Source organism: Myodes glareolus, chromosome 27 (assembly GCF_982192425.1).
Source record: "Myodes glareolus chromosome 27, mMyoGla1.1, whole genome shotgun sequence".
Classification (NCBI taxonomy): domain Eukaryota; kingdom Metazoa; phylum Chordata; class Mammalia; order Rodentia; family Cricetidae; genus Myodes; species Myodes glareolus.
Window position 1 is genome coordinate 39,628,922 of NC_142052.1, and position 18,920 is coordinate 39,647,841.

At 45.0% G+C, this 18,920-nt stretch overlaps 1 protein-coding gene and 1 pseudogene across 2 annotated transcripts in view; one reads left to right on the plus strand and one right to left on the minus strand.

Annotated features, from left to right (window-relative positions):
• The window catches only part of Hecw2 (HECT, C2 and WW domain containing E3 ubiquitin protein ligase 2), a 337,940-nt gene that overhangs the window by 219,768 nt on the left and 99,252 nt on the right, over nucleotides 1-18,920 (minus strand). The gene's annotated exons all lie outside the window — the stretch shown is intronic.
• Nucleotides 16,881-17,884, plus strand: LOC125414171 (alpha-enolase pseudogene; annotated as a pseudogene).

An 18,920-nucleotide genomic window follows, 5' to 3' on the forward strand; every position in this document is an offset into this window, starting at 1 on the left:
GCACACACACACACACACACACACACACACACAAATTGTGCTTAAAACCAACTACATGAAGATGATAGAGATCCTTAGAGAGGAAATCAATAAATCCCTTAAAGAAATCAGGAAAACACAAACATTGGAAGAAAGCGAATAAAACTGATCAAGACCTGAAAACAGAAATTGAAGCAATAATGAAAACCCAAACTGAGAGAACTCTGGCAATGAAAAATTTAGGAATTCTAACAGAAACTACAGAGGCAGGCTTCACCAACACCAGAGATGAAAGAGAGAATCTCAGGCATTGAAGATACGATAGAAGAAATAGATACAGCAGTCAAAGAAAATGTTAAATCTAAAAAAAAAAAAAAAAAATCCCTGACATGAACACCCAGGAAGTCTGGGATACTATGAAAAAAAAAAGACAAGCCCAAGAATAATAGGAATAGAGGAAGGATAAAAACTCCAGCTTAAAACCCCAGAAAATATATTTAACAAAATCATAGATAAAAGTTTTCCTAAATTAAAGAAGGACATGCCAATTAAGATAAAAAAAAATAAGTTTACAGAGCACCAAATGGATTAGACCAATAAAGAAAGCACTCCCCACATGCTAATAATCAAAGCAATAAAGAACAAAGAAAGAATATTAAAAGCTGCAAGGGAGAAAGGTAAAGTCACATATAAGGGCAGACTTATTAGAATTCCATCTGACTTCTCAGTGGAGACTCTAAATGCCAGAAGGGCCTGAACAGAAATGCTGCAGACTCTAAAAGATTACAGATGTCAGTCCAGACTGCTATACCTAGCAAAACTTTCAATCACCACAGATGGAGAAAATAAGATATTCCATCATAAAAAATCCATCTATTAATCCAACCCTATATAAGGTGCTAGAAGGAAAACTCCAACCCAAGGAGGTTAACTACACCCATGAAAAAAAACACAAGCAATAACCTCATACCAGCAAGAACAAAAGAAGGGAAACAAACACACACACACACACACACACACACTCATTCACACTTACACACACAGCTACCACCACAAACAACAAATTAATGGGAATCAATGATCATTGATCATATCTCTCAATATCAATGGTCTCAATTTCCCAGTAAAAAGACACAGATTAACAGGATGGATGTGAAAACAGGATCCATCCGTACGCTACATCCAAGAAAGACACCTCAACATGAATGACAGATGTTACCTCAGGGTACAAGGTTGGAAAAATATTCCAAGCAAATGGACCAAAGAAGCAAGCTGGTATAGACATTTTAATATCTAACAAAAGAGACTCAAACAAAAACTAATCCAAAGGGATAGAGAGGACACTAAGTACTCATCAATACTCATCAAAGGAAAAATCTATCAAGATGGCATTTCAATTCTTAACGTCTATGCCCCAAACACAAGGGCACCCACTTTTGAAAAGGAAGCACTGTTACAGTTTAAATCACACATTAACCCTCACACACTGATAGTGGAACACTTCAGTAACATTCCCATCAAGAAACATCCAAACAAAAACTAATCAGAGAAATACTGGAGCTAACAGATGTTATCAACCAAACGGACTAACATATATTTACAGAACATTTCACCCAAACTCAAAAGAATACACCTTCATCTCAGTACCTCATGGAAATTTCTCCAAGACTGACCACATACTCAGATACAAAGCGAGTCTGAACGGACACAGGAAAGTTGAAAAACTCCCTGCATCCTATCAGACCAACACAAACCACAGAAAGCCTACAAAGTTCATGGAACAGCTCTCTACTAAATGAAAAATGGGTCAAGGTAGAAACAGAGAAAGCCATTAAAGAATCTCTATAATTAAGTGAAAGTCAATAATACACAACACACCCAAACTTACGAGACACAATGAAAACAGTGCTAAAAGTTCATAGCACAAAGTGTCTGCGTAAAATACTTGGAGAGATCTCACACTAGCGACTTAACAGCACACCTGAAAGCTCTAGAGCAAAAAGAAACAAGGTTACACAAGAGGATTAGACAGTGAGAAACAATCAACCTGAGGGCTGAAATCAATGAAATAGAGACAAAAAGAACAATACAAAGAATCAATGAAATAAAGGGTTGGTTCTTTGATAACATTAACAAGATAGACAAACCTTTACCAAACGAAGTAAATGAAGGAGAGACTATCCAAATTAACACAACCAGAAAGGAAAAGAGGGAAATGACAACAGACACTGAAGAAATCCAGAGAATCATAAGGATACACTTTTAAAAATCTGTATACCGCCAAATCAGAAAATCGAAAGGAAATGGATAATTTTCTCAATAGGTATCATTTATCAAAATTCCATAAATATCAGATAAGCAACTTACATAGGCCCACATCCCCTAGTGAAATGGAAGCAGACATTAAAAGTCTCCTAAACAAACAAACAAAGCCTAGGGTCAGATGGTTTTAGTAACAAAATTCTATCAGACTTTTGAAGAGGAGTTACTGGCAATACTCCTCAAATTATTCCATAAACTAGAAACAGAAGGAACATTGGCCAATTTGTTTTATGAGGACACAGTTACCATGCCACACAAGCCAGAGAAAGACTTAACAGAGAAGGAGAATTACAGACCAATTCTCTTATGGACATAGATGCAAAAGTACTCAACAAAATACCCGCAGTCTGGATCCAAGAACACATTAGATCATCCACCATGAGCAAGTCGGCTTCATCCTATAGATGCAGGGATGGTTCAACATATGAAAATCAGTAAATGTAATCCACCATATAAACAAACTGAAAGAAAAAGAAACACAGGATCATCTCATTAGATGCAGAAAAGGCCTTTAACAAAAGCCAGCACCCCTTCACGATAAAAGTCCTGGAGAGGTTAGGGGAACAAGAGACATATCTAAACATAATAAAGGCAATATAGAGCAGGCCTATGGGCAACAAATGGGGAGAATCTCACAGCGATTCTAATAAAATCAGGAATAAGACAAGGTTTCCTTTCTCTAAACATCTAGTCAATATAGTATTAAAGTTTTAGCTAGCTCAATAAGACAACTGAAGGAAATCAAGAGGATACAAACTGGAAAAGAAGAAGTCAAGTGTCATTATTTGAAGACAGGATAACATATATAAATGACCCTAAAATTCCCAACAGGTAACTCCTAAAGTTGATAAACACTTTCAGGGAAATGGCTGGATGCATGATTAACTCCAAGAAAACCTGTAGCCCTCTTAAACACAAATAACAAACGGACTGAGAAAGAAATCTAGGACAACACCCTTCACAACAGCCACAAATAACATAAAATACCTTGGGGTAACTCTAACCAAGCAAGTCAAAGACTCGTATGACAAAAACTTCAAGTCTTAGAAGAATGACACTAAATAAGGTATCAGAAGATGAAAAGGTCTCCCGTGCTATTTTTTGAGCCCCTGCCCTGAACTGACTGGTCCATTCTCATCATTATTTGTGTAGTACCCATGCTTCTAATGCATGAATGTCCTGCTGCCTACTAAAACCTTGTCTAGCATTCCAGGCCCTTCGTGACTTGATACAAGCGGTCTTCACCAGGACTACCATCATTCCTGGAAAAACAGCCATTCTCCCTAGTGTCTATTTTCCCCAACCAGTTCCCAGCCCAGCCTGCTTTCTCCATCTCTCCCAAAAGCGGCGGTGTCTGCTTGAAATGCCAGTCTCCCCACATTTCCTGTCCATTCGTGCCAGCTCAGGGATTCTCTTATGTGGGGGTGTTCATCCTCCCCTATGGAAGATGGCTTTCTCTCTTCACACAGAGTACTTTAGACTTCCTTCGGTTTTTTTTTTCTCCAGTTGTTTTTTTTTCTTTCATTTTAATTATGGAGCCCAGGCTAACCCCAAATTTATGATACCCCTGCCTTCGCTCCCCACGTTCTAGGACCATCAGTATGTACGACCACAGCCACCACACTTTGTAATTTCTTCCTACAACATATTTGCTTTGCAGTTACTTATCTGTTTTAGCTAAAAGCTGTTGGGTTGGGGTCATTCATCCTAGAGATGAACCCGGTTTCTGTTTGGCAACCCACTACTTCTGTTCTCAATCCATTCAAACCGGGTGAATGGCTTCCAGAGGCTTCCAGAGGAGAACTGAGGATCCCAGTCACATCTATGTAGCAAGTTCTCCCTCCTGGTTACAGACAGTCATTGCTGTACACATCTGCGGGTCCAGACAGTGCTCGGTTTGTACAGTGGCTGTCTTGGCTGTCAAACTGACTCCATCTCTAACGAACCGAAACCCAAAAGGATGCGTACATCGGTGAGGGATTTTTATCAACCGCGTCGTTTGAAGTGGGAAGGCACATCCTACATCCAGTCTTCTGAGGTGAGAAGAGACTCCTTACATCTGGGCCACACCTTCTGGTGGCCGCCAATATAAAGGACGTTTGTTCTTGGCCTGATATCCCTAACGCTCGCTGGCAAGTCCATTCCTTCCCTGCTGTTTAGAGCCTACTTCTTCGGGGTTACGGTGAATACTGACAACCAGCGAGACATCCAGCCTCGGGGACTGAACGACGATTGGATTTTGGTCTTTCCATCAGGAAGCAGCGTTGTTAGATAGACCATAACCCGTGAGCCACTCTCCCGGGCCCATACCTCTATTCGTTCTGCCGTTCTGTTTCTCTGGAGAACTCGGACTCACTCATGCAGTCTGTCCCAGTTACAATTCAGCCCCGCGTTTACTTCCACTGACCGCGGAGGATTCAAAAACGGACGGGCTGCAGGACACAGAGCGGAAAAGGGAAAGCCCGACATCTGCGCGGGCCCGCCTGACACCTGCATCCTACCTGACGAAAGCCCAGACCCAGCCTAGACTTGTCAGTGACAGGAGAAAAAAAAAAATACCGCCATGCTGCTTAAGCAGGTTTGGCTAAGGTGGTGGGCACGCCCTCGCTGCCACAGACGCCATCTTCAGCATCCCCACTGTCCGCCCACCGGGGATACCTCGGCTTTGCCATCTCTCCATGCTTGCTTAGCTCCACTGGGCCAAGGTACATTAAACACGTGTGCATATGCATCCATGCGTAGCGCTGATCGAGGGCCACTCAACACACGGGTTTCACGTGAGCTGGGGAAGGAATATTTCACCCAGAAGGAAACGAAGGCTTTCGTTTCAGCCTCCTGCCTGTCTCTTCCGCTTGCAGTCGGGAGGTGACGGCAAGCATGAGCAAGCTTCAAGACGGCCTTAAAGGTGGAGCTAAACTCTTTCTGTGAACGCCCGTCCTTGCTTTTAAGATTACTTAAGAACTTGTGGCATATGGGAAGGCAGGTGTTTGGCAGCAGAATTTTTTAAGGAGCTCTGAAGACCACAAACTTGCTTCTTGTTCTAAAATTAGGTAGGACGGCACTTGCTTGGCTTCCCCAGCTCTTTAAGGTGCACATTAACGACACTGTATTAAGAAGCCGCAGGCTTGCTCAGAGCTGGAAAGGAGATGCATTCGGGCTTGCTCCACTCTCGGGCCAAGTGAACACTCTTCTTTCTCTTTTCCTTTCTTTCTCTCTCTCTCTCTCTCTCTCTCTCTCTCTCTCTCTCTCTCTCTCTCGCTCTCTTTCTTTCTTTATTATGTATACAATATTCTGTCCGTGTGTATATGTCTGCAGGCCAGAAGAAAGCACCAGACCTCATTACAGATGGTTGTGAGCCACCATGTGGTTGCTGGGAATTGAACTCAGGACCTTGGGAAGAGCAGGCAACGCTCTTAACCACTGAGCCACCTCTCCAGCCCCAACACTCTTCTTCTCTACGCCCAGAGTGGAAAGGCTTTGGAGAACTATGAGCAGAAGCTCTCCCCACCCACAGAGCGACGCTGCACCTCACAGTGCAAACCAGCAGAAGACTCTCCCTCTCAGGAAACTCACAGGCATTGCTCATCCATGATGAACTCACGAGAGGTGACACGGACATGTGTGTGGTTTCCGTGACCCATCATCACTCAGTGCGCAGTAAGAGGAAAGAACTGAAGATCTGCCTGGAAATCTTGCTTTGACTCAGCGCGGGGTCTCAATCAGAGCTAAGCTGCTTGCCTTACATCTTCCAGAGACGACATGGTTTAAGTCACCGGTGTTAACTCTTCCTTCAGAATATGTATCTAAAATAACGGGTCATAATCCCAGGCTGACTGGCACACCTGGGGCCTGCAGGAAATTCCCCACTTCTGTATCCCCCCCCCCTTTCTTATTCCACGACTGCCTCCCAAGTGCAAACTCGTACATGCTTCTTCCTGCCCTTCGTTACTCCCGTGGGCTTGAATGGGACCATCCCAAGAGTCTCCCACAGAGAGAGTTCTTCTCCCAAGCTAGGCCTCTCTGGAGCCAAACCTCTCTCAGGTCCTATGTTCACCCTCTAACATGCACTGAAGGATACGGGAACCGCCCTGATAGGTTCTTCAACTTGGGAAGCGGCAAGCTCCTTCTTCTTGAGCTCCAGGCTTGTGCTATCTGTCCTGGGGTTCTGCAAACATAAGGCATCCTTTGCCGCTGTCCATGGCCTTCAGGCTATTGAAGCACCTTCTGAGTCTGAAAGTCCCCACCTTGTCCCGCATTTGGGATTTTTTTCTCCACCAGGCTGGCTTACACCTCTACGATTCCTCCAAAGATGCTTACATGGTGGCCTCCATACCAAAGGACTGCAAAAATCCTTGCTGAGTAGGGAAGGCAAGTCTTAACATTGGGTGGGTCTGGAAAACATCATGCAGAACTCATAGAGAATTGTGTAAAAAGGGGAGATACCGTCTTTTTCAAACCTGCTCCCTCCAACCAGAAATTCTAATTACTCCTGACCTCAGCAACAGTCCTCGGTTCTTTTTTTTTTTTTCCGTTGTTCATGTTTTATTTCTTTTATACCTCTAGGCTCCAAGTATTAGCATCATTTCTATTTGCAGAGATGCCTCCATACAGCAGCCAAGATTCACACATCAATCTGATGATGCTATGGTACTCTCACAGTTAAGGGACGACATTCCAATGTTGACGTTTTTCTTGAGTGAGAGATCCCTGGGCAGTCCTGGGTTCTTTATCACATTCTGCTACCAAGTAATTGCTTAGGACTCCAGGTGACCGAGTTTACTTCTCCAAGTCTAATGCCTCCACTGGAAACAGCAAGCGGTTCCAGTATACAGTCTCTAGAGACCCTAATAACTTTATAAAATTAAATATAATTTAATATATATATATATAATATAAATTTAAATATAAAGGATAAGGCCACCAGCCAGGCAGGAGCGGCCCGTGCAAAAGGGTTGAGTTCCAAATCAGCTCGGGCTACATGACGAGATGGTCTCAAAACAAAACAAAACAAAACAAAACTATGAACAAAGCTGCTGGGGACACACAGCAGCTGGCAGAGCTCTGGATTATAGCAAGCCTGAAGTTCAAGTTCAGTCCACAGCCCCATATCACCCCGGGCCTGATGGTACATGCCTATAATCCCAGCATCTGGCAGGTAAAGACGGGAAGATCAGAGACTCAAGACAGAGCTTAACTATGTCTTGGCTACATCAGGCTATAGAGGTTAGCCTCGGTGACATCACACCCTGTCTCAACAAATAAAAGTAATAAAATAAAATAAAGTCACGAGATTCCATCTTGTATCCAATATAGCAAGACTCAAACCTGAAAGTCACTGAAACCTTAAAATAATCATTATTCAAAGAACATTTAATGACTCCTCAGGATACTAAAAGAACTAACACTATTGTATAATTCGAATATTGTTGTAATACCAAGCTGAGTTGCTGTCACCCGCCTCTCCTAATGTAGTAGCCTCCTAAAGTAGTAGCCAGCAGTACTACTTGGGAATTGAAGAATGGCTGCCAGAGAAAGACAGCGTTCTGATGACAGACAGCAAGCCAAAACTAGTCTTCCTTGGCATCACACGATTGCCAGGCAGAATAGAAAGAAAACCTGGATACTTTGGCCCAAGAGCCAGCTCTCCTTCCAGGGAGACTTAAACTTGGTTGAGTCACGACTCCCCTCCTGAGAAGGCAGAATCACCAGCCTCTAAGATCCTTTGTGAATCCAGCCTGTGTGGATCTGTGACACTCACACACACAAGTGTTTCGGTTGGCACCATCGCAGGACCTTGGGCCTGGAACCACGTGCCCAGCCCTGGGCAGCCATTTTACCCATCCTACTGAGGGTAAAAGTCCTTCCTCTTTCAGCTCCACACCGACCCCTTTACCGAGCCTGGAGGACACCACTGTAGGTGTTGTTTGATGAGCCCACATGCTATGAGTAACGAGGTCAAAGTCGACAGTTAAAATCGGATTCATCTTGGGCCTGCTGACTTTCGTCTGTTCTGCCAGGAGCTGAGCAGGCCATCACAGTGAGATAGCCTGCTGCCTTGTTTCTGAGGTACACAGTTCCACGTACTCGCTTGGACACCACTCGTGTGGCCACTCTCTCCTTCGGCCACGGTGACAACACAGCCAGCAAACTCCACCATGGTTATTAACTACAGGCTGGATCCTAGCTCTTTGGAATCTGCCACCTCCTACCCTAAGCAGATGCATGGCAAGCCAGCCAGCATTAGTCCGGGTCTCTCACACACAGGTTCCCTGGGAAGGGAAAAGGGACATCACTATTCACTGAGGATCTGCTACATGCTAGGCACTATGCCCGCTCTTCCACGCTGTGTACTGAGGAGGGTCCCTAAACGACGAGCTTCTTTAGGGCGGTAAACATTGATCCCGTTATCATCTCAGCTCCTGAGAAACTTCTTCATCCAATCAATAAACAACAGGCTTCTGTGTGCATCTGTTGAACCTGTCTTATTTAGAATTCACAATAACCTACAATGAAGCTTAAACGTCAGTGAATTGGGCAAGACATGGGATAAACCCCAATTGGTCAGACCCTCTCCAGTACTCGAGAATAGCCGATCCCAGTCAGTATTCTTCCTGGGAGCTGAGTTATTGTCACCATAACCCAATAACAAACGGCTGGATGCTGTTGGCTTCCCAAATTCCTCTCTCACCTGACAGTTTTACACAAGGCCATGTAAAATCACCTGAGCCATCGCGATGCTCCAGGTATTATTCTATCCACTCTGTAGATGGAGACACCTTTAATTTTCACAACCCCACGACCACTGGTCATTCCCATATTAAGTATCATAAAAGCTTCAGACCTGAAGCCCAAAGATTCGAACATCTTCAAGTCTGACAGCGCTACCCAGGAGTAGTGTCTCGGTTTCAGCCCGAGGAGTGAGGATTCCAGAGCCCCAGGCTGCTGAACCCCCTCGATTTTATTCTCGTTCTTTCCCTGCATTCTTCTCTAGATGCATGCCTTCCATAAAGTCCGGACAGTGTGGTGACTGTGTCCGTCATACCAGCATGCAGGAGACTGAGGCAGGCAGACCAGGAGATCAAGGCCTGCCTGGCTACATCGCGAGTTGCAGTCCTGCCTAAGATAAAAGTTAAGACTTGGAAACAAACAAAAAAAAAACTAAACAAAAAGTACTTGACAACAAGAACAAATATTTATGCTTGCATTTCTACATCTGCTATACGACTTACTAAAATACTAAAGGTCAATCATGTCACTGATGGCTTTTATCATCCTTTCCATAGTCCATAGTCCCTTAAGGTAAAGACCATTTTCAAAGAGGTTTAAGCCTTAGGCACTAGCAAACAACTCATTCTGAGCCTCTCTACCATGAACTTGGTGAAACAAAGCAACAGCAAAAAAAATGTGACTTTCGTTAGTTTATGTTTTGGGATAAGGAAGAATGGGCTGGGAGGTGTAGAGAGCGGTCTGCCATTCATAAGTTCCTGGGTTCAACCCCCATCGTTGTAAAAATGAAATTAAAACCTGAGAAGTTGAGACACCAAAAAACAAAAAAATCTCTAAAGTAAGCTTTGTTCTTGCTGACCATTCAGGTTGTAGGCTAACATTAAGAGAAGGGGGAGTTGGCCGTATCCTAGGTTAGTAAGACTGTGTTAAATATACTTATTTGTTATAAAATAAAACTTTTCTTATCTTATTTCTTGTGTTCTTATTTTCTCTGGCTAAATCTCATCTTGACAATCTAGGAACTGCTAGGGTTACAGTGTCCAGCACAAACAGGACTGCAGTGATTATATTGTAGAATTTCACTCAACTTGCACCCAGGAATTGTTTTCCTTACAGACACTTACATCGCAAGGAAAAACAGACAGACGACGGACCCAAAGACAGGAAGGCAAAAGCTCAGGGCCCAATCTGTCGGTCAGACACTGTGTGCAACCGGCCATGCCAGTCTCTGTAAGTTTCTATGTTCCCACCAGAAATACGTCCTCTATCATGTTCGTGTTTGATATCCTAGATGTTTAACAAGTTAGCACTTTCCTCCGGGGTGTGGGGGTGATGGTGGTGGTGGTGGTGGTGGTGGTGGTGGTGGTGGTGGTGGTGGTGTGTGTGTGTGTGTGTGTGTGTGTGTGTGCCTCTTCCCTCTGGCTGTGATAAAATTCCCTGGCAGAAGCAGTCAACAGGAGAAAGGGCTCATTCAGGCTCACGGGTCAAGGGAAATCACTGAGGCCGCTGACCCTGCAGGAGACAAGGTGCCACCCTACAGCAGAAAGCTCTCCCCAACTCAATTAAAGCGGTTAATTGGCAGAGGCACACCCAGACGCTAATCTTAATCTAAATAATTTCTCACAGATGTGCCTAAAGGTTTCCATGCTAATTGAATTGACACCCATTGACAATTAACACTAACCACACACAAGTGTGTATATGCATATGTGTGTATGTATGTATGTGTATATATATATATTTGATTATTAGTTATATTCAGTTGTTTAAATGACAAGTTTGTCTTATTGTCTTTTAAGATACTGCAGTGCAAAGTGTGAAGGCAGTTTATTTATACCAAATGGCATCATTTTTATGGCTCATGTTAAATATTTCCATATTGTTATGGTAGCAAATACACTTGCATGCTTGCTATTGTGGGGCATGGAGATGATCTTATGAGCACCAAGCTAATTTTACTCTGTTTTTAAAGATACATACATCGCTTCAAGTGCACAACACGGCGACTCTGCAAATTCCCTGCCAATCTCAGTTTGAGTTTACAAGGTCTCTTTTAGAGTCTTCCCAGTTTAATGAACCTATTTTGAACTTAATCTAAAAATATATCGATCATGTGTGGTGGCTAATTTTGTGTTGGTATTTCTGGAAGTGTCTGTGGCAGTCTTTCAGGCAGAGGCAGACTGGCGTTGGCATCAGTGGGATTGGAATCAAGAAGATCCTCCCTCACCGATACGAGTGGGCATCTCTCAATCTGCTGATGCCTCAAATAGAACCGAATGGCATGGGGTGTGTTCTCCCTCCAGCTCCTGGAGCTCGGGCATCCATCTGCTCCTGGCTTTGGACGTGGCCCCACACCCCACACCACGCTCGAAGGCCTTTGCTCTGACATGGAATCTCATCACCGCTCGCCTGGGTTCACAGCTCAGAGATAGAAGGCCATTATACTTTCCAGCTTCCAGAATATTGGGAGGCAGCATCTTGAATTAAACCTGTTTTTATGTATCGATATCCAGACACCGGCTTCATGGTGCCCAAAACTGGACAATGCCTAAACTAGTCCAGGCACCTTAGCAATTTACAAAGTGACTTCTCTTGGTGACCCAAAAGCATTTGTACAGATGCCAACACCTCACTCATTCCTTTATTCACATAGCAAGAATTTATCTAAGATGGAAGGCACAGAATCCAGGAGAATGTGAGTCCCATCCTGCATCATGGAGTCTACAGACCAGTCTATCAATGGCTGGAGCATAGAGACCAATATTCACATACCCTGCACACACCAGAGGACAGCCAAGCCAGGCCCAGGGGCTAAAGCCACTTGAACCAGAAGAATCCATGGAATCCTCCAGGGCACGCAAAGTGATCTAACCAGGGCAGTTTTAAAGGAGAGAGCGCGGGCCACGACAAATGCACAAGAAGCTTCCATTTCTGAAGCTGAAATCAAAGCCTTGGCATCTTAAATTGTGGGGTTACGGTGACGGCCATCACACCAGGATGAGAAGGAACCCTTAAGTAAAAATAAGGGAGATAGTCAGAAGAGAGTGATGGAGAAAAGGGGGCACAAAGAAATGATATGTATATTGAACCTGAACGGAGACAAGGAGTAGCCTCTGAAGCAAGAAGTTTGCTACTTAAAGCTACAGAACGGCCTGCAGGGAGGGGGCGTCTCTTCATCCACCCGCTTCCTTATTCCATCAATGTTGGCAAGACTTATTAATAACTTCCTAGGAAGATGACTGCTTGGCTATGTCAACAATCTAAGAAAATTTCACATCACGCACGGCAGTGCATGCCTGGAATCCCAGCACTGAGGAACCGGAGGCAGGGGAATAGCAAGTTCAAGGCCAGCTTGGGCTGCATAAAAAAAAAAAAACCAAGGAAAGGAGGGAACCAAGGAAAAAGGCAGAAAAATGCCACAGTGCAGTGAGTCCACAGGAAAATCTGAAAGATAACTATTAATTCTAAAAATGTTTGTGACCTACTGTGTTATTTTCTCAGGCTGCCAAAGCAAAGTGACACAGGCAGGCTGGATGCCTGAACAACAGCAACAGCAGCAACAACAACAACAACAAAAAGCTGTTTTCTCAAAATTCTGAAGGCTAAAAGTTCAAAATCAAGAAGGCAGAGTAGGGTTGGTTCGTGGTCTTCCTTGTTGAGTTATAAATGGTTATCCTCTCCCTACCATGTGTGTGTTTGTGCGTGTGCATGTGCGTGTATGTGTGTGTGAGTGTGTATGTGTGTATGAGTATGTGTGCGTGTGCGTGTGCATGTGTATGTGTGCGTATGTGTGTGTGAGTGCGTATGTGTGCATGTATGTGTGTATGTGTGCGTGTATGTGTGTGAGTGTATGTACATGTATGTGTGTGTGTATATGTGTGGGTGCGTGTATGTGTGGGTGCGTGTATGTGTGGGTACGCATGTATGTGTATGTATGTGTGTGTGTGTGTGTATATGTGTGTGTGTAATGATCTAGAAAGATGGATTATGACCCAGCTCTATGACTTCACTGTATGCAGTCCTTTTTCTTTACAGACTTTTCCAAATGAATTCATTCCAAGATATGCTGGGTCTTAGGGCACCTATACAGAAATTCTGACAGCACCTAACATATACCCACTCCCCGATAGACAATAGAGAGGACATAGGAACACTAACAAGACTCAAAACATCAGCACTCTGTCCATCTCGCTGGTAACACTGTTCATCACGATCTCTCAGATATCTGTCACCCATAAGAAGGCAGCATCCTTGAAAACGAAGTGTGGGGAATAAGGAGGAAATGAGAAGTGGAGGAAGGAATGGGCCAATTTGATTTTATGTGTCCTGTGTACCAAGCAACCAGCTTCACCCCGGTCACTGCCCGCAGGTTCTCAGTCTCCACCTACAAAGTCACGGATGTCGGCAGCGACAAGTGCCATTGAACTCCACTGCACACAGGCAATTTAGATGAACCCTATCCCTGGCTGAAAGCAAAGTTCAGGTTGGTTTCCCATACTCCAGATCTTTAAGATTGAATCTTTCCTCCTACTTCGGAAGCAGCTAGTACCATAGGGACTTGCAGCTACCTGCCTAGTACCACATCCGTGTTTCTGTGCTCTGAGGACAACCACATCAATAATGCCACCAGAGGCCCGGGTTAGAGGACTCACCCTGGGGCCCTACAGTTATGCTGTAAGCCCTATAACACAATAATCTTGATTTCTTTACTCTTTTTGCTCAACCACTTGGGGTCACAAGTTGTATTCATTATAGACTCAAACAAGAAACCAAATTAATGATTTAAGTAGAGAAGCAGATCAGAACTTAATTTTATAAAAAGAATGACTTCACTATGTTTACTATGTGAACAGCAATAGCAATGAAGAAAATAGTACCGTATTTCTGAATAAAAATTAAGCTGTACACATTGAAATTTTTTTGTCATGAAAACTGACCTAAGTCCACAACTAGGAATTTTCCCTAAAGACTTGCATAACAATTTGAGAGCTCATACTCATTTCTCATATGATTTTATAACAGATCGAGGAGGAACCTTGGCTCCCAAAGGCACACGATGAAGAAATTACTCGATTATGTAATGGTATGACAAACTTTTAAGCGAGAATCACATTTCAAACTTGAAATGTCTCAAGCTGCACTCCAATAAGACCCACCGGTTCTACCGTAATGCATCCCTTCCAGAGATGCCTTTAGCTTGATCGCTTGATTATAGAATAGAATCTTTGCTTAAGATGACTCCTCATGATCTAGTGCCACACCACACAAGAATTATAAAAGCTTGGTAGAGAAATTAAAATGCGTCACTCCTGCAGGTCAGCTGGGCCACTGTGGAGCTCATTTGACTGTGAGCTATCAGGAGGGAGGGGTGATGTGAAGGCCTGGCAGCCACATGCCAGCTCCCTTGGGTCCTTACTTTCATCTAAGGCAGTAGTTCTGCAGATTTATGTCCCATGTCTTACACACACGAATTCTTCTAATGCCTTCTTCTAGGGTTGAATCACTTAATTCCCAGAGAGTGATCCAGACAGAAGACAGACAGACAAATAATGGATGAATGATTGATCGATCGATCGATTGATCAATAGATAGATGGACGATAGATGGATAGGTGGATAGATAGATAATATATAGATGGATAGATAGATAGATGATAGCTAGATAGATAGATAGATAGATAACTAGACAGATATATAAATTATAGATAGATAGATGATAGACAGACAGACAGACAGATGACAGATAACAATGATGAGGATAGATAGATATCAAATAGATATCAGAGAGATATCAAATAGATATCAGAGAGATATCAAATAGACATTAAAGAGATATCAAATAGATATCAGAGAGATAGGAAGACAGACAGAGTGATGGGTAATAGACAGACAGATATCAAATAGATATCAGAGAGATATAAAATAGATAATAGATAGATGGAAAGACAGACTTATGGGTGACAGATAGATAGATAGACAGACAAACAGATGAGTGGTAGATTTTGAATACTAGGTATCCACCAAGCCAGCCCTGAGAGTCTAGGTAACCGTGCCAATGTCTTGTGCCTTCTACAACAATGATACTGCAACCAGAAGGCACAGCTTTCTTAACAACTGACAGGCGGATGTTCCCCCTTCCTGTATACCTGAGCACCTGATCAGGAAACTGGATTAAGCATCATCAGTCACTCCCCAGTAAGGAACCTGACCCATCCTGCTCAAAGTGGAGTCCTCGGCCTGCGGCCTGCAAGAGGCCACATCTCAGAACTGCGAGCCTGCATTTCAGGAGCATTCCCGGCTCTGGGTCCGGAGCCCCCCCCCCCCCGCCCGGTTTTCCCCTTTCTTGCCTCTGCCACCTCGGTCTAGTCAGCCGCCACCCAGTCCTTCGCTAGTGAGCTGCCTCTGCTTTCAAATGAACACCTAGACAATGAACTCTGTCCGCACTGTTCCTAGACTCAGAGATGCTAGTAGCAACCCCCTGACCCTCCCAACAACCCCCAAAGTAAGCTTTAATGTCTCCAATGCAGAAATGAGACCTCACACAGCCCGTCTTGTCAGAGGGAACGCAAACCCAGGACATCTCCCTGTGGCTTCATCAGGTAGTTGACCTCAGGGTAAATCAGAGGCTTTTGAAGGAAGTGATCTGCCTAAATCCTCTTATCCAGGTAATCATCTTGTATACTCACTAGATCTCAATTTTCATAGAATCCCGGCAATTCAAGCCACCTTCAAAGCCGGCTCACTCCTAAGATCAAAGCCTTTGATATTAATAGATTAGTCTCATCTTGCACATTATAGAAGTCCTATTTTCTTTCCAGAAGAAGAGACTGAACCAGTTTACAGTCGTCTCCCGCATCTAAACTCAAGGCCTCTTACTGGATGACCACTTCAGAATGCCCTGGTGGCTAAAACCATTCACTGGGAGGACACGCAGCCTTAATTGAAGTCCCCCTTCACAGTCGATCACCAGGCAAAATCCCAGAACTTCTGAGTCCCAGCTTCTCACTGGCCAGATGATGGTAACTGTGGCTTCTTCACTGTGTCTTTGAGAAAAGTGACAGATAAAAAAACACATGGGATATAATAACACACACAGCGCTTTCTACCTAGTAAATGCTAAATAAATGCCTGTCACCTTCCCTGTGCTTTGTTCCATAAGATAAGTGGGTATGCAAAGTTGGTTCAATTATAAAATTCTATTATTATTATTATTATTATTATTATTACTTTAAAAAATACCAATCCAAATTCCCACTTCCTCCCCTCCTCCCACTTCCCTCCCACTCCCTCCACACACCCTTCCCTCAACCCCCCTCCAATTTTAAGAGAGGGCAAGGCACCCTGCCCTGTGGGAAGTCCAAGGCCCTCCCCACTACATCCAGGTTGAGCAAGGTATACATCCAAAGAGAATAGGATCCCCAAAAGCCAGTACATGCAGTAGAGACAAATCCCAGTGCCATTGTCATTGGCCCCTCAGTCTGCCCCAACTCGGGAACAGGCTCGCATGCATGTCTTTTCTACACGCCCTCCCCGGTGTCTGCAGAACTTCTGTTCTTCTGAGTGGCGATCCGACGGCCAGAAAGTCGCCGTGTCTGATCTCAAGGTCCCCGAGAGATCTTTGGCGCCCGTGGAAATCCCGCTGTTGAGGTTGATCTCAAAAGGTCTCTTCCCAGCTGCCGGGCCCAGCGGTGCCTCCACGGGCATCTCTAAGGTCCTACGGTTCCGTGATGACGATAAGACGCGCTACGGGGGGAGGGGTGTCTCAAAGACTGATGAGCGCATCGATAAAACTATCGCGCCTGCTCTGGTAATGAGAAACTGAATGTCACAGAACAAGAGAAGGTGGACAAACCGATGATTGAAATGGACCGCAGTGGAAACAAATCTAAATTTGGTACAAATGCCGTCCTGGGAGTGTCCCTGTCTCCCTGGAAAGCTGGCGCCGCAGAAAAGGGGGTGCCCCTCTCCCGTCACATCTCTGACTTGGCTGGCAACCCTGAAGCCATCCTGTCCGTCCCAGCCTTCAGTATGATCAATGGACGTTCCTATGCTGGCAACGAGCTGGCCATGCAGGAGTCCACGATCCTCCCTGTGGGGGCGTCCGGTTTCTGGAAGCCACGTGCACTGCGGCAGAGGTCATCACAACCTGACGAATGCCATCAAGCAGAAATAGGGGAACGATGCCACTAAGGTGGGTGATGAGGGCAGGTTTGCACCTACATTCTGGAGAACAAAGAAGCTCTGGAGCTGCCCAAGAACGCAATTGGGAAGACTTGTCATTGGCATGCACGTGATCGTCTCTGAGTTCTTCAGGTTTGGCAGGTATGACCTGCATTTCAAGTCTGATGACTCTAGTGGGTACATCACATCTGACCAGCGGGCTGACCTGTGTAAGTCCTTCATCCGGGAGTGTCCAGTGGTGTCCACTGAGGACCCCTTTGTCCAGAATGACTGGGAAGCTGGCCGAAGTGTCCGGCTAGGCAGGCATCCACACGGTTGGGGATGATCTCACAGTAACTAGCCCTGAAAGGATTGCCGAGGCCCTCAGTGAGAAGTCCTGTAACTGCTCCCTGCTCAAACTGAACCAGATTGGCTCTGCATCGGAGCCTCTGCAGGTGTGTATGCTGACCCTGTCCAATAGCTGGGGCATCATGGCGTCCCATTGCTCTGGGGAGACTGGGGAGACTTTCATCATTGCCCACCTGGTGGCGGGGGCCCGCACTGGGCAGATCAACACTGCCGCCCTTTGCCGAGCTGAGCTCCTGGCCAAGTACAATCAGATCCTTAGAACTGCGGAAGAGCTGGGCAGCAAGGCCAAGTTTGCCGTCAGGGCCTTCAGGAAGCCCCTGACCAGGTAAAGTGTGGGTGGAGATCCCTGGAGTCACCAGCTGCTTAGACCCTGTCCTTGATGTCATCGAGGGGGCTCAAGGCCAGCCCAGTGCTTGCATCTCCCATTGTCACCGCTTCCTTAGACATCCTCAAGGCCATACCTGACTACCTGGAGCCCTGCTGGAAACCCCAGCTTTGTAATCATGCTTCCGGGCCTCGGAACTGGTCCAAAATCATTGCTTCTGCCATCTCACTTCCCAAGCAGGTGTCGGGAGCCTAGTGCAATCTCTAGGGTTGCCACAAGCCAACCCCCACCCCAGCGGTTCTCCGTGCAAAACCGAAGCCTAAGTGGCCCTTAAAAATAGTCTCAAATTATAAAACCCCCATCACTTATAATGAAGAAAGATGGCAAACACCCTTCTAATTACACTTCTGGAATCAATGGAAACCACAAGATGAACATGAAAAAGGTAAGCAAGTTTTAGCTTCAAAGATAAGATTTTTCTTTGAAGTGAAAATGAAATGTGAAGATCTTGAAAACCTGGTGTGCTTTCCAAAGTGACCTACCTGGCAAAAACCTTTCCCATCCCATCTCCAGCTTTCCGGCCCAGCTCTGTGAGGGGTACAGCTCTGAAGAGAGCAGTGCCCACGCCCCATATCTCCTGTATATGTGGTCAGGATACGACACCCCCAAAACCTTACCTGTTGAACAATACAGCACTATTTTAGCAATGGGTTAACCTACTGATGGGTTCATGACTTGGCACTGCTTTGGAGGTGATGTTTAAAATGAAGGGGCGTGGCCTCAATGATGTAAGGAGGGAGGCACACTGTGGGCAGATACACCTGATTTGTTTCTTCCCTCACCTCCCCACGCTCACCCCCACCAGGCAGCGGGAAGCTCTGACATCATGCAGCATGCCCTCTCAAGATGCTCGCCACATGTCTGTCACACTGGACAAAGCAGTCACGAGCTCCAAAGAACATAGAAAGCCATGAGCCAAGATAAATTCTCCTCCATTAAGTAGTTTCCTTGGGTATTTTGTCATGGCAATGAAAAGATGA